Below are 15,130 nucleotides of genomic sequence, written 5' to 3'. Positions count from 1 at the left end.
CTTGGCTTAGTAGGGGTAAGGACAGAAGTAAGGAACAAGAAGGCAGAAAATCTTCTTCTCTTTCCTTATGTTAAAGGGACGAAACATCCTAGAGCCCTGGTTTTTCTAGGTGTTAAAAGTCCACTACCCATGAGATGGATGTACACCTTGACACAATGCCAAGAGTTTATCCACCAGTGTCCAATCCCCATTCAGACAAGCCCACTTCCATCTAAATCCTAGCCTGCAAGCCCTGCTTACAAGTTTGTTAATTTCCTGTCTGCATTACATACACTTGCTCTTTACAATCTAGGCTCATCGTTGCATATGGCCCCATCTGCATGGGAATCATGGTAGCATTCCTTTTACAAAACTTGTTTTGATTATTATTTTCATATTGAGAATCCATGTCAGTCAGTTAACCACTATCAAAATGATATGAAAGAGTATTCGTGTTTTGTGTTGTGAGAAGAGAGGACTGTTAGGAAACTTGTCAAGGGAGATGAAGGCTGAAAACCTCAGAGGATGGCAACCAAATCTCTTGCGAGACGAGATTCTCTCACTGCTGTAGCTGCAGTAGAACTCCAACTGATTGTGGGGTGTTGGGGAAGGAAACAGAGGTTTAGAAGGACTGTGCCACAGTGTGAAAAAGACTCCTGTTGGTGTTTAAGAAGTTCCTTGCCCCTTGTCAGGAAAAACTGACTCAGAAGAAGGTGAGAAGATAAGGTGAGAATATTTCAAGCAACATCATGGTGAAACTTTATATCTAAAGAAACTTAAGACATAAAGTTTCTAAGTGAACTTTATATCTAAAGAAACTCCTGTCGGGGACTGAAAAAAATAAACAGTTTGGGAATATCGCTCAGTACTGGAGCTTTTACAATGAAGGAAAACTCATATGATTTTCAACCAATAACTTCATACTAGAGGGATGGTGAGGCAAAATATTGTACCCAGGCACTCGAGAAAGGCAGGCTTCCTTGTTGCTTCCTCCCTTTGTTCAGTCATTCAACCAGTTATTTACAAGATTCTCACTCATAATTCTGATACAGTATTTGAAGGACTCTTCTCAAGGTCACTGATACAAAAATTGCACTGTGCAAAAATTAGCCAGTCCCAAATCTGCAATCACTTTTGTAATACTTCAAAATCCTACACCCCAGGGACAGAGATAATCAAATTAGCCCAAATGTAATTTGGGAAGAGCAGTCACAGAAGGGAGTATCTAAAAGTCCTTTGGATCATGATCTCTGACTATTCCTGCACAGAGGCTGCGGGCAGGCATTGACTACTGAGAAAAAACAACTCTGGACATGCATCACAAGCCTCAGAAGACAGTTCATCTTCCACTCAATCACGAAACATTAAAGAAACGAAGAGATACAATGTTTGTGTCTTGTGGAGTTTTCAAGTCTGTGCACTTGGAGGCGCTTAGTGCTGTTAGATGTGAGGGGTCTTCAGAGGCATCCTGTTGAGTGAGAAATGCTCTAATCTTGCAATTGACCAGAAAGAGGATCTGATGATTGAAGTTTCTTTGGGAAGTATTACAAAGTCAGGTCAGTAAGTTGATCCCGCTACTATTTTTGTTGTTGTTGTTGTTTTTAATGCCAACTGAAAGTCTGCAAGATATTACAAAAAAGGAGGGAGGGAAAGGAAAATTTTTCCCATACTACCTGCTGTGTTGAAATTGGCCCAGATTGTCCACTGTCTCTCAAAGTTATTTAAAAAAAAAAAAAAAAACCGTACAAAGGAAACACCTGTGAATCAACATTTATTGAAAAACCTCCATGTATTAAATACACTGAGAAAAAATATTCTAGTAGAGTAAATGCGTTTGGAAAAACTCTAGGAACGGAGTCAGGAGACAGTATCTTAAGAGTGTTTCCCAGGTCTGAATTCTTGGCTAGAATTGTTCTTTAACGGAAACTTCAGGCTTGCTAGGGAAAAGGACCTACTGTTTTTTGAAAGGCATAAACAAGAACCAAGGAACTGCAGTCTAAAGGGCATGAAAGCACTTGCCCCAATTTGAGGCTACTGTGCTTAGAGTGGAGCTCTCCAGAACTCTTTGTAGCTAAGTGCATGGGTTTCACGTGTGCAATAGAAAAATCACGAGTGCACATCTCACAAGAGCTGGTTTTAAGAAGAGACCAGCACGAAAGTTCCCGGCGAGGAGCGTCGCCAGAGACGCTCCGCAGCGTGCCCGACACTCCACCTCTCTCCTCTCTGGCAGAGAGCTGCAGGACCAGATGCCCGCGTGCCCCGCGCCTGCACGCCTGCGCACGCCCACTGGGGCGGGGCTCTCGGGCACGCGGACCGCCGTCCTCCCACGATTCCTGGCGTCTGTTGGGGCAGTCGGCTCCGGAAGACAGGAGCGCATGCGCGAGCGTGGAGGGTGGGGCCCCAGCGGCCGTCCGGCGGGGGCGGGGCCTGTCATGGCGGCCTCGAGAGTCAATTCCAGGAACCCTGAGGTAAGGGGTACGGGGACTTTTCACCCCTCAGGTGTCACCGCTCTGCGCTGGTGTTCACCCTGTGGGTTGTTTGTGCCCTTGTCCGTGTAAGGAGACTCCCCACAATGTGGATTCACGCCCCCATAGAGCTCGATTCCCTTGAGGGGTTTACCCCAGGGTTATTGGCACCACTGGGGAGCCGGCTGCATGAAGGGTTCAGTGATTGCGGGGCCTACAGTCAGGGGGAAATAGTGTGTGTGAGCTATTAAACAGGTGCCCAGGTGCCGTTCTAGGCTGCACTTTCTGAAGAGTACAAAAGCTAGAGGGACGTTCTTGCGAGTTGAAAACCCTCATCTGGTTCCAAAGGTGTAGCTCAGGTGATTGGAAAATGAGTGAAGATCGAAGGAACACACTCATGGTTTCACTAGTGTCTTCCTTCTTATCATAAAAACATCAATCACCACTTATGTTCAAACTGCATTCTTTTGTCAGTGATGGGAGCAACTTTGCTGAATGTGGTAATAAACATGTATTTGTAGTCTGATGTCAAATCATGATTGATTTGCAAGCATAGATGGGGTCTGTACATATTTAATTGGTTGGTGGGAATCTGATATGTAGTCAAAGGTGTGGGTTGGTTTTGTCTGTGGATGTTTGTGTCTGAAGGGAGGTCATGCCTGTGTTTTTGTGAGAGTGTGTAAGAGTGAGTGTTGTACTTGGAGGGTGTTGAGATGTGACGCAGGCATACTCAAGGAGTTGGTGGTTAGGTGTTTGTAATTAGGTGTTTGGGGAATATGTTTACATGTGTTTTTTTCACCCATGAATTTGGGGATTTATGTGTGTCTAATGGTGGATTTGGAAGGATTATATACATATGCATAAGGGCAATGTCAGGAAAAGTAGTGGTGTATATTACTTTGGGTGTCCAGTCTGTTTATTTTGTATATTTGGGGAATGTAGGATGATCATTTGTGTATTCAGGGCATGTTGTATGGTTATGGGGTGTTTGTGTGTGTGCATTTTCAGGAGCTGTCTATGTATATTTGGATGTGTAGAGGGCAAGTCTGTGACTATTTTCTGGGACTGGTGGATGTTGTATATGTAGGTATGTTGTGTTTGTATGATTCTGTATTCTGCAAGATGGCAGAGTTAATTGTGTGTGAGAGGTTGGGAATGTGGGGTTATGTATATGCCAGTAGTGTGGTACTGTATGTGTATTTGGAACAAAGGGCATATAGGATGATATTATTGCATATTTGTAGTGTTCTGGGTAATTGTGGTTGCATTTGGGACTTGTGGAGAGTTATGTGTTCAATGAGTTTGTGTGTGTATTCAAGGGGCATGGCCACTTGGAGGAATATTTGCTGAGGCTGTGCATTTGTAATTTTCAGTAGGAGCCTCTGAAGCTTATGTATTTTGGGAAGTGAGTATATGTGTATCTGATAAAGAGGTGGGGTTCTATGTTTCTACAGGGAAGTTGGACAATTGCATTTCTATGTATTAGAAATATGTGATATGGGTATTTGTTAGTACTTGCATATGTGTGAGCTGGCTCCTAATAGCTAGGGATCATTTGATATATGGAAGTTGTTTCATAAATGGTTTGCTGGAGACACTTCCATGTATCTTACTTGTGTATTCTAATCTGTGTGTGTGTCCATCATCAGGTTCATGCATTATCAAAGTTTGTTCATAAGGTATGGAGTTGTTAGGAGTATTCAAAGTGTATTTCTTTGGAGAATGCTAGGGTGTTTATACATGTGTTTGGTAGGAGTAAGAGGTGGTCTGTCTATATATTCAGGGTGAGGGTAGAAATATATATATATAAACACCCCCCCACACATATACAGTTTATATGTTGGGGTAGTGGTGGGGAGCTTGTATTCTGGAGAGGTAGCATAATGTATAGTGTTTGGGAGGGGATCTGTATGTTCAGGGCTTGGGAATATTTGCATGTGTGTGTCCATAGGTGTGTGAGAATTGTGTATGTATATTAGTAAGTCTGCAGAGGTTGTTGGTGTTTTTCTGTTTTGAGTGTGTCTGAGCATTTGGGGTGTATAGTCATGAGTAGTTTGTGGGTGTGTGTATTTGTGATTTGTGAGTATATCAGGAGGCTTAGAGTCCTCTATGTGTCTATTTCCAAATGTAATGCCTGAAGAATTTAGTGGTGTTGCTTGTATGTGTGTTCTCAGTATTAGTGAGGTGGACTTATATGTACAGTTGACCCTTGAACAACACACGTTTGAACCACACGGGTCCACTTCTAGTGGATTTTTTTTCCAGTAAATACTACAGGACTACTACACGATCCATGGATGCAGAACCACTGCATGGAGGGCTGACGCCCTAACCCCCAAGTTGTTCAAGGGTCAGCTGTATTTGATAAGAATAGGTTATTTTGTGGCTGTGTGTGTTTTTGAGTTCCTGGGGCTTCTGGGGTATGTATTCTGGGGGATGTGAGAGTTTAGTTTGTGTGTTTGGAAACCAGTAGACGGTGTAGGTTATGTGTGTGTGCAGGAATCCTGGAGTATATGTATTTTAGGGCTGTGGGATTGCATGTGGGTCTTTTTTGGGTTGCCCATGAGACAGTTGTGTACTTGGTGAGCCTGTGTGTTTAGGTACTCAGTGTGTACATCTGGATGGCATATTGGTTGCACGTGTTTGTTTTCAGGCCCATGTTGTGTGTGTATATATAGTTGTGAGAGTGGAATGTGAATATTCAGGGTGAGTAAGGTTTTGTCTGTAAAAATTTAGGTAGTAAGAGGTAGTCTGTTTGTGTATTTATTCAGGGTGAGGGTAGAAATGTACGTGTGTGTTCAGGATATATATATATATATATGTATATGTATATGTACAAACACATATGTGTATGTGGTATCCTTTTGGTTATATATCTGTGATGGGAGTTGAGGGTTCTACTTGGGGTGTAAGTGGATTGTGTGCACAAATTCATAGGAAAAGGTATGGGATGTGCTGAAACTGGTTCATACTATCTTGGGATAGTCAATGGTGCATATCTCTTCCCAGCTCTGTGTTCAGTGATGTCAGGTGGGTAGCTTGAAATTGGTCATGCTGGGAATATTTATACCACGTAGATAGCATAGGTGAAGTCTTTCCCACCTTTCTCGGAGAGTTTTTTAGCACTTACCAGCACACCACTGATGTGTGTGTTTGGATGTATGTATGTATGAAGCAAGAATATTTGGGCATCGGTGGGTACGTATGGGACACCCATGTGAATTGTGAGTGGGGCATCTGGGGCTATGGGCCCCTGTATATGTGCATTGACCCTGGTAATCGTGAATCATTGCATTGCTCCTATCAGGTTGGTCTGTTCTTTAGGGCCAAAGAATCCCCATAAATGTTGTTGATTCCCAGTAGAAATCATGCAGATGGATACAGGGGTGTCTGTACCTTAGGCAGGTGGACACTCCTTCAGCATTTGGGTGGTCCTAGCATCTGGGTCCCTAGAAGGGGGGGCCTGGTGGACAGATGGCCATGCAGAGCAGAACCTTCACAGGTGTGTTGTTGGCGTGACAGGCAGCAGTCAGAAAGTCACGGGGCTTCCTGGATAGGAGGTCAGATGACCAAGGGCTCTCCCAGGAAAATACCCTGAGAATCAGTTGGACAGCTACAGGCGTTACTGGCTCTTCTGGGGCACAGCTGACGTGCAAGGACACCCTCCACATGGGATCCAGAGCCACGTGTCCCTGAGCCCAACTGCCCCAGGGTGGTGGGAACTGTTGCGTATCAGGCTGGTCAACTGTATCACTAGGTCTCAACCAACCTGTCTCCGTGGAAACCTAAGTCCTCAGGGATAGGCAGGACCTCTAGGGATCAGTGAGCTGACAAGGACAGAGGTGGGGAGGCTTTGTCCCCGAGGGAGAGTTGGGGACTGAGACCTGGAGAGCCTGGGGAGTCCCACTCTGAGGAGATATGACTCTGATGTTCCCAAACCCTTTAGACATGTTCTCTGTTCTTTTCTGAAGGCTCAAGATGCTTCCAGCAGTGGGAAGCTTATCTCAGTTTCATGTTTCTCTGATAGGATGAACTGACCCTTTTATTCACTATTCCACATCGAGCTGCAAACCCATCAGATGGAACCATGTGATCATTGTGGCCACCAGCTGACCCCACAGCCACCTTGTGCCTCCCTTGGACCCACCCAGGAATTTCTGAGCCTTCTTTATGGTGAGTCTTGTGGCCTTTTCTCCCTCATTGTGAATCCTCCTGCCAATAAAACATGCTGTGAGTGTTAACAAAAGGAAACCTCAACTAGAATTGGAGTCTGGAAGGCCCGTAGAGGGAGCTCTCATGCCGTGTCACTCATCATCAATTACCCCAACAGGAAGAGGTCATTCACTGACCCCAAACAGGAAGTGCAACCACTGTACTACCCCAGCTGGAGGAGGGAAGACTTCCTTCCTGGCCAGCAACAAGAAATAGAAAATAGAAATAGCTAATAGAAAATTACGCAGTTTAGCCAATGAGAAGCCATTGTCACCTGAAGTTTCACTTTCCTCCAGTGAACTTTCATTTTTTCCCTTGATGATGATTTTCTTTCCTTGTTCCACCCTCTTTACTTTAAAAGCCTTCTGGGACTTCCTGGTGGTCCAGGGGCTAAGACTCTGCTCTTCCAATGCACGGGGCATGGGTTTGATCCCTGGTCGGGGAACTAAGATTTCCACATGCCATGTGGCGTGGCCAAAAAACAAAAAGCCTTCCATGTTGTGTAACCAGTTGGAGTATCTCCCTTTCTGTCAGATGAGATGCTGCCTGATTCATGAATCGTTTAATAAAGCCAATTTATTCAAAATTCAAAGTAAATCTTCAAATTTACTCAGTTAAATCTTGTTTTTTAATACATTGGTGGCATTCAGAGGTGGCCACTAACAGTTGAATATGTATCCCTTCAGAAATGTTCTGTATAAAAATATGTATGTGCACTTTTCTAAAATCCACTCTTATGATTCCTCCTGCTAACACGATGATTTTATGATTAAATGCTTATCTTTTTAAAAAGAAAAAGATAAATATATTGGTGGCAGTGATGGGATCTGAAGCAAATTTCTGATAACATTTGGGACAAGGAGAAACAGGTGTGGTGCCCACAACTCCTTTGAGTTCACTGTCTTTTGCCATTCCTGAAGGTTGTTGGTAAGCTCCTCTTGGTTTGAGCTCCATTCTCTTTGATTGAGTTTGTGCTCGCAATCTAACTGGCTTTCCTTTCCAGGGCAGGGCAGTTTGGCTGGTAGAGGATTCTCCCTGAGGCCAAACCCCTAGCCTTTCAGATGGAAATTCCCAGGACACAGTAACATCTCTTGGTTATTGCCAGTATATTTTTGAGTGGTAAACCCTAGCCCCTAATTTTGTTCCCTGGATTCCACATTGGGCACTGCTGGCAGTGTAGTCTGCACTTCCCCATCTGTTTGGCATCAGCCCTCAGTTTCCATGCTTGGAACTGTTGGTGGCGGCTATAGTTCTCCATTTTGTTTGGCATCAGTTTGCAGTCCCCATTCCTTGGGATTTGCTGGTTGGATCTTTTTCCTCAGTCCAGGGATCCCTGGGAATTGGTGGTGGTGCATACCAGGCCTTCTTTTGGCCAGGACATAGTAACATCTCTTTGTTACTGCTGATATATTAAGGCGCAGTTCTTTTGTGTGTTCTTTTGGGTTGACAAAGGCTAGCTAAGGAAATGAGATCCTTTATCACCAAAGAGTTGAGAATGCCAGCTTCTGGCACACCTGCTTATTTTATATTTGAGAACTATGGTCCTGGAGGCTGTAGATATTTAGAAAGATGGCAAAATTATACTAATATTAATCTAGAATTACAATGTTCATTGTGGGGAATGTTCCAGTTAGACAAGATTGTTCATTTAAGGAAAACACTAGAGAGCAAGGGTTCCCAAATTGGACAGGGAGAATGAAATGCCTGCTTTAATTGGTATGTAAAAGTTTACAGAAGGTTTCAAGATTCCAAAATAGCTTCATTTAGAGACTTAGAACAAAAAGCTAATGAAAAATTAAAGAGACAAAAGGTACCTGAAACAAAAGACCATAGGACGGATGTGACTGCAGATTTAACTCCTACTGTCCTCCCCTTTCCTTTTTCACCTGAGTACTCTTGTTTTACTCATTTTCTGTCTGAAATACTTTTCTATTCCCAAGAGAATATTTAACAATTGCCATTTAAAGTAAAACTACCTGAGGTTGCAGGTGAGCCCCCTCAGGTGTCCTTTACCTCTTGGTGAAAGACTGAACTGAGAGCTATAGTCAAAGAATTCTCTAAACCTAGGGAGGAACCCCCAACATTTTTTGAAGAATTTAGAGTCCCTGTCACGGCCTATGTCCCCAAACTGCTAGATCTTTATCCACTTGTACACATGTTGGTAGGACTGGGGGAAGCCCCAGAATGGACGCGGGAAGCAAAATGACATAATCCCTAGGATGATATTCAAGATCCTCAACCTAAAAAGGCTTGCAGAATAACAACTAACCTTTTATAAGCTATTCCTAAAATCTTCCCTGCTCACACTTGGTCTATTATTAATTGGCCTAATAATGATTGGCCTGTTATACACTCATACAAACAAAAGAGGGGTGAATCTGTGGAAGACTTTCCAGCCAGTTTGTAGGCTCTCTTTTTACAGCATTTGGGGTTGCAAGCAATAAAAAGGCCACTCAGCCTACTTTAACTGCCCTCTTTGTAAATGGATTATCTTCTGAGATTAGTGGATTGATAAAAGGGCAGAAAATAGGCTGGGAGGCTGTAGGCCTGACTGAACTCCTGACTGTAGCTGAGCATTTTGAAAGGACCTTGGAGCAAGATCACAAACAGAAATCCACCAAGCTCATAGCCTTACAGTTACAACAGCTCTAAGGCAAGAGACACAAAATAACACCTAGGCCTCCCCCATTACAACGTCCTAGGGGTCCATGATCAATTCGATGACCCAAAGTTGATGTTTCATTTGTAATCAGTGAGGACACTAGAAAAAATGGTGTCCTCAAAGGTCCTATGCAAACTCTTCACAAATGCTCTCATATCTGTCTCAAAGGGAGGGCCCCCCCATGACCCTCTCCCCTAGTTGGCAAAACTCCAGAGGTTCTCTGGTAAACTATTACCAGCAATTACCTTAAACAGCCCAGAGGAAAATAGAATGAAAATTGATGAAAAACTGCCAAATTTTAGTTGATACTGGAGCTATGCTTTCTACTTTAAACCCCACTCTCATATTTTACTTTGAAATCTACATTAAACCCTAACCCTAAGTGTAAACATAATTACCTAACCCTTTAACACCCTACCCCTAGCCCTAACCAGAGCTGTGCTTTCTACTCTAAATCCCACCCTCAAAGAACAACAGGTCCCTCTGAGTCAAGAGGATGTTTCCATAGTGGGAGTACCTAATAAAGTTCAGAGAGAATTTTTATCTCAACCAAGATTCCTTTTTGCTATGCAATATAGCCCCAGTCAATCTATTCGGTAGGAATCTCTTTTCTAACTTAAAAGGGCCAGTACATTTTGCCTCCAGTGGAGATCTCACCTTAAAATTTCCTGATCAACCTGAACCTGATTATTTATGTTCCTTACAATCTGTCCTGGACATAAAAGAGGAAGTTCAGCACAAGTTCTCTAATTTGATGGAGATGCCTGCAAATTTGGGGGCTACTTCTGACGGTGTTAACATCAGAAGAATAAAAAAATGCATACCTATAAAGATTCAGATAGATGTAGCCTAACCTCTCCCTAGGTTTCCTCAACAACTATTAAAGCCTGTGGTCATACAAGGTCTCACACCTATTGTAGAAGACTTAATTTCCCGGGAGGTAGTCATTCCTGTACTCGTCCCTGCAGCATGCCAATCTTGCCTGGTTGGAAACCTGGCAGGATGGCGATTTGTCCAGGACTTGGGAGCTGTTAATAAAAATAGTTATTCCCTGTTTTCCTGTTGTTCCAAACCTAGCCACCCTTCTGTCACAAGTTTCAACTGACTTGGAATGGTTTACTGTTGGAGACCTTTGTTCACCTTTCTTCAGCATCCCGGAGACCCAACAGCCAATATCTATCTGCCTTTACTTGCAACAGTCAACAATATACCTGCACTTTTATGCCTCAAGGGTTCACTGGGACCCCTTCTTTTTTCTCCCAAGTACCTCACCAAGATTTAAGTACCCTCTAGTTCCCTGAGAAATCAACCTTTTTACCATATGGAGATAACCTCCTGCTGTACTCAGCTACTGTAAAGATTCCATAAGGCATGCATAAAAGATTCCATTTATTTGCTGCAACAGTTAGCTGAGAAAGAACACAAAGGAAAAATTACAATTATCTCTAGACACTGTTCATTACCTAGGACATAATCTAAGCACTGAAGGAATTCAGCTATCTCCAGAGAGAATTAGGCTGATACAGGAACTTCCTAGACCCACAACTAAGTGCTAGCATTGTGGATTTCTAGGTTTAGCTGGTTATTGCAAGCTCTGGGTTCCAAATTTTTCTCTGTTACCTCTTCCACTCTATGAACTTATTAAAGATTTAGTCCCTGAATCCTTTGCTTGGGAAGATAAACATAAGCAGGCTTTTATAAGGCTAAAACAAGCACTGCAAGAGCTGCCTGCCTTAGGGTTACCCAAATGATCAGGTTCAGGTTGATCCGGAAACCTTAAGGTGAGATCTCCACTGGAGGCAAAATATATTAGCCCTTTTAAGTTAGCAAAGAGATCTCTACCTAATAGATTAACTTTAGGTTATTCAAAATCTTTTACTTTATTTGTGCATGAATGGCATAATCAGGCCCCGCGGAACTATGTGAGCATGGTAGTAAACATAGGCCTATTGCCTATTATAGCATGCAACTTGAGTCAGTTGCTTATGCCTATCTCAGTTGTCTTAAGGTTATAGCCACAACTGCAAATTTAGTGGAAGCCTTGGCAGATTTTACTCTAGAAAATGAAGTTTATTTGCAAACTCCACACATTGTCCACAGTCTTCTTAACTCTGAATTGACAACGTTTCACTGCAAGTGTCACTAGATTCACTTCCTGTGAAATCCTGCTTTCACCACCTAATCTTTATCTTAAACTTTACAACGTTCTCAATCCTGCTACACTACTACCTCTGTCTCACAAAGGTGAGGACCATGACTGCAAGGTAACAGTGTCCCATGGGAATTCCCTGGTAGGCCATTGCTTAGGACTCCGAGCTTCCACTGCAGGGAGCGTGGGTTCGATCTCTGGTCAAGGAACTAAGATCCCACAAGCCACGTGGCGCAGCCCAAAACAAAAACAAACACAAAACACAAAAACAAAACAAACAAACAGAAAACAATGTCCCATTTTGTGACACCGTGTCCTGAGTAAAGATGTTACCAAGTCCAAGCTTGCTGTGCTTGCCGCACGACAGGCCAATAAGTCGGAGATGAGGTGTTGAGGCAAGGAATATGACTTTATTCGGAAAGCCAGCAGACCGAGAAGACGGCGGACTAAAGTCTCAAAATAACCATCTTATCGGGGTTTGGATGCCAGTTTGTTTTATAGCACAGAGATGGGGAGGAGATGAGGAGGTAAAGTAAAAGGGCCATAAGTTTTGCGAATATCCCCTGGAATGGCCAGCCTCAGGGAGGGGATGTGTTAATTTCTTCTTAATTGCAGCCATCCACAGGTGGACAGAGTCCGTATGTTTCCCTGAACAAAGGCACTTTGGTTTAACATTCAGGCAGAGGAACAGGGTTCCCCGAGGCAGGCCATTATGTACAGACGGTATCCTTTTAGTGAACAAAAGCAGCGGAAGGCAAAGGTTAAAGTCAAAGAAACAGATCCAACGTGTAGTCAGATTTGGCTCCTCCCTGTACAATTCCCTACTGTCAATGTCCATTCCACAGTCTTGCGGAAAAAGGGGTGACGGCCCTTCTAATTGCTTCGTCAGATGGAACTTTCCGGGAGTGTCCACCATCGGTTGCAGTGTTCCAAACGTTGTTTGTTTGTTTGTTTTGTTCCTGTCTGGAAAGTGTCTCCTTTACACCTGTAGCCTTAAAAAAATATTCTCAGCCTAAAAGTTGAGAGTTACGATCTATTTGACGGGAATTTTGAGAGCTTCAAGCCTGGGAGGCAGCATCTCAAGTTAAGGAATTTAGCAGTTTTCTATGTATGGGAAGATGCAAGAGTCTGGGCTCACTGAAATCATTCATTTGATATGTACCTCAGCTATCCGGGACCTGTATCCTATATTCTCATATCCTGAGTTTCGTCAGGGCTCACCGGCTCACGTTGGAGGGCTGCAGTCTCTAATGACTGATGTGTCAGGAAATATTCCATTTCTCAGATCCTCTCCTCTTGGTCAGGATTTTGACCAATATCTGGGAGACATTTCAGGATCAAATTTTGTCCCACGGTGCTGGGAGGCTCATCCCAGGTCAGGGGAGAATTCTTGATATGTCACTCCAGGTGCTAGTTTTTGGATTAGGCCCTATTGATAATTAAAGATCCTCTGGATCCTCTATCTAATTATGACCCAGGAGACATTTTCCCTTGTTGCTTCCTCCCATACCTAGAATCACACTATTACAATTATTTTATGTTATAAATGTGATCTATTTCCTCAAGATGCTTAGCCATAGAAGTATTGTTGGAGGCCTGGTTACATACTGGGTACTGTAAGAGACACCAATCTTATAAAATAGACAGGATATAAGTAATGCAGCTAGTAACGTTAACAAAGACACAGTGCAGCAGGGAGACACAAAGAGCAAACAATCTGGAAACAAAGAACAATGATCAGTATAACTACTTGTAATCCAATTGCAATAGCGAGCGACCAGAGGTACCATAACTGAGTTAGTGAGCCATCCGCTGTTTCAGTGTACCAGCAGTGCATACTTAGACATGCACGGCTTCATCTTTGAGACAAGCATACGCTACTGGCAGGATCAACCAGGTAGAGAGAAAAAGATAAATGTTTCAATTCTGCATACAAGGGTATAATTTAACAAATTACTGTAAGTCATAATTAGTTTAAGGGGAGGGTTTTACTTACACCTGGAAAACACAGATTTAAAACAGTCATTTTTCAGATAGAAACCATAAAAATTATAACCATAGTCACCAGTTTACCCAGTCATGTGCAACTAATCGTTTTTGTTAACAGCTTTATGAAGCCATCAGGTTTCCCATTAGAATTCTTCAAGTTCTTACCCAGTTCACCCTTATGGTTTGAAAACCAGAAACTTGTATTTATCCAAAGGTCCCTTCTATAAATCTTCTTGAAGAGGAAGCATTTTTGCAAAGGCATCAGAGTGAAACCATAACTGTGTACAATGACGAAAGACTTAAAAAGGCACGTTTAAATCTGATTACGATGCAGTTGACAAAGTAACGTGGTTACTGCAGTGACATGCAACACTTTCAGATAATAAAGAGAATTCTGACTGGTAACATTTTACCAGGACATACCAAATTTTAGGAACTGCATATAATCTGTAGAATACCTGTATCATTTGGCATACAATGTAACCTAAGAAGATTTATTGTTTATTTGACAACACTTCCCGTGTAATTCAACATACCAAGTTAACCTAATTAGTTAATATCTCTCTTTGGGGTGTTTCAGGGGCCCTTTGAAGCACCCCAAAGTTAGCTAGAGGTCAAAGGAACTTCATTATAATTTGATTTGGGAAGTTTTGTCCGAAAAATAAGAAAAGGGTTTAAAACTGTCAGGTAGGATCACATGTCACTGTGAAACAATAGTTATTCAGTTAGCCAAAGTAACAATAAAAGATTTCAAAGGCAAGTACAGAACAGATCTCTTAAGAGGTAGAAAAACTTAAAATCTGGTATCAAAAGTAGTCCAAAATCTTAAGAAACCTTGTCTTCTTAACAGAGAGAAAAGAGAAATTCAAGTTTTGCACCAGCTTACTTTTAAAATTTATTTACTCAATTAAACTTATTTTAAACTTAGTCAATCCTGACCACGTACAGAACTCTTTTTTTCAGGGTCCACTTTCCATAAACCTTCTGTCACTTATTTTAGCACAATTCTGACTTTCAAGTGGTCAAATATCTGGAGAGACTAATTTTAGATAGACCTTCCTAAAAGATAAGTATTTTAAAAAGTTCACCTAAAGCTCTTATTTCATTTGCATTTTCTTTCCTTAAAAGTTTCTTCACATCAAGTTATTTCTTTGCTGACAAATTTGCAATAGATATAACAAGATTTTATTTAGCATATATTAAACCTAGGCACAATAAAAGTATTATACTTAATGTTGATGACTCTAACAGCATGTTTATATTAATTAGATCAACAAACGAACGTTAATACCAGGTCTTAATTAATACTGAATATTTCCCAGTTCACATGAACCTGAAGCTCATTTAGCTCAATTTCTCTTGTATTTAGAATAGTTTGGTTTGTAAGTGCTCACTTTTCTTTAAGCCAATTAAATAGAGCTCATCCACAAATCAACCTCAGTAATGTTATCCAAAGACAAAGACACATACAAGGACACAAACATACAGAGACGTCATAGTTGTCATTTCCAAATTTCAGCAGGGAGTCAGGTACAGCCATGTGAAACCCCTCAGTTTACAAAAAGAGGTTGGATCCAAATTAGGTTTCTGACAGATGGAAAAAATCAAACTCACTCGTCTAGATGGCTGAATTATTACAGAAAAGACACTTAGGTTTTTTATTTATCCTTGATA

At 42.1% G+C, this 15,130-nt stretch overlaps 1 long non-coding RNA gene across 12 annotated transcripts in view; it reads left to right on the top strand.

Annotated features, from left to right (window-relative positions):
* The first annotated feature begins 2,343 nt into the window (after nucleotides 1-2,343).
* Nucleotides 2,344-15,130, top strand: part of LOC132366898 (uncharacterized) — a 78,185-nt gene continuing 65,398 nt past the window's right edge. For 11 of the 12 annotated variants that reach the window (XR_009503572.1, XR_009503576.1, XR_009503569.1 and 8 more), the window contains exons 1-2: nucleotides 2,346-2,447; nucleotides 6,472-6,617. This is a non-coding gene — a long non-coding RNA (uncharacterized LOC132366898). Of the gene's footprint in view, nucleotides 2,448-6,471; nucleotides 6,618-15,130 lie in introns of all 12 variants that reach the window. The other variant, XR_009503578.1, reaches the window with a different exon arrangement.

The sequence above is a fragment of the Balaenoptera ricei genome, chromosome 6 (genome assembly GCF_028023285.1).
Source record: "Balaenoptera ricei isolate mBalRic1 chromosome 6, mBalRic1.hap2, whole genome shotgun sequence".
NCBI lineage: Eukaryota > Metazoa > Chordata > Mammalia > Artiodactyla > Balaenopteridae > Balaenoptera > Balaenoptera ricei.
The sequence above is the reverse complement of the archived record's forward strand: the minus strand, read 5'-3'. Positions and strand labels throughout refer to the sequence as shown.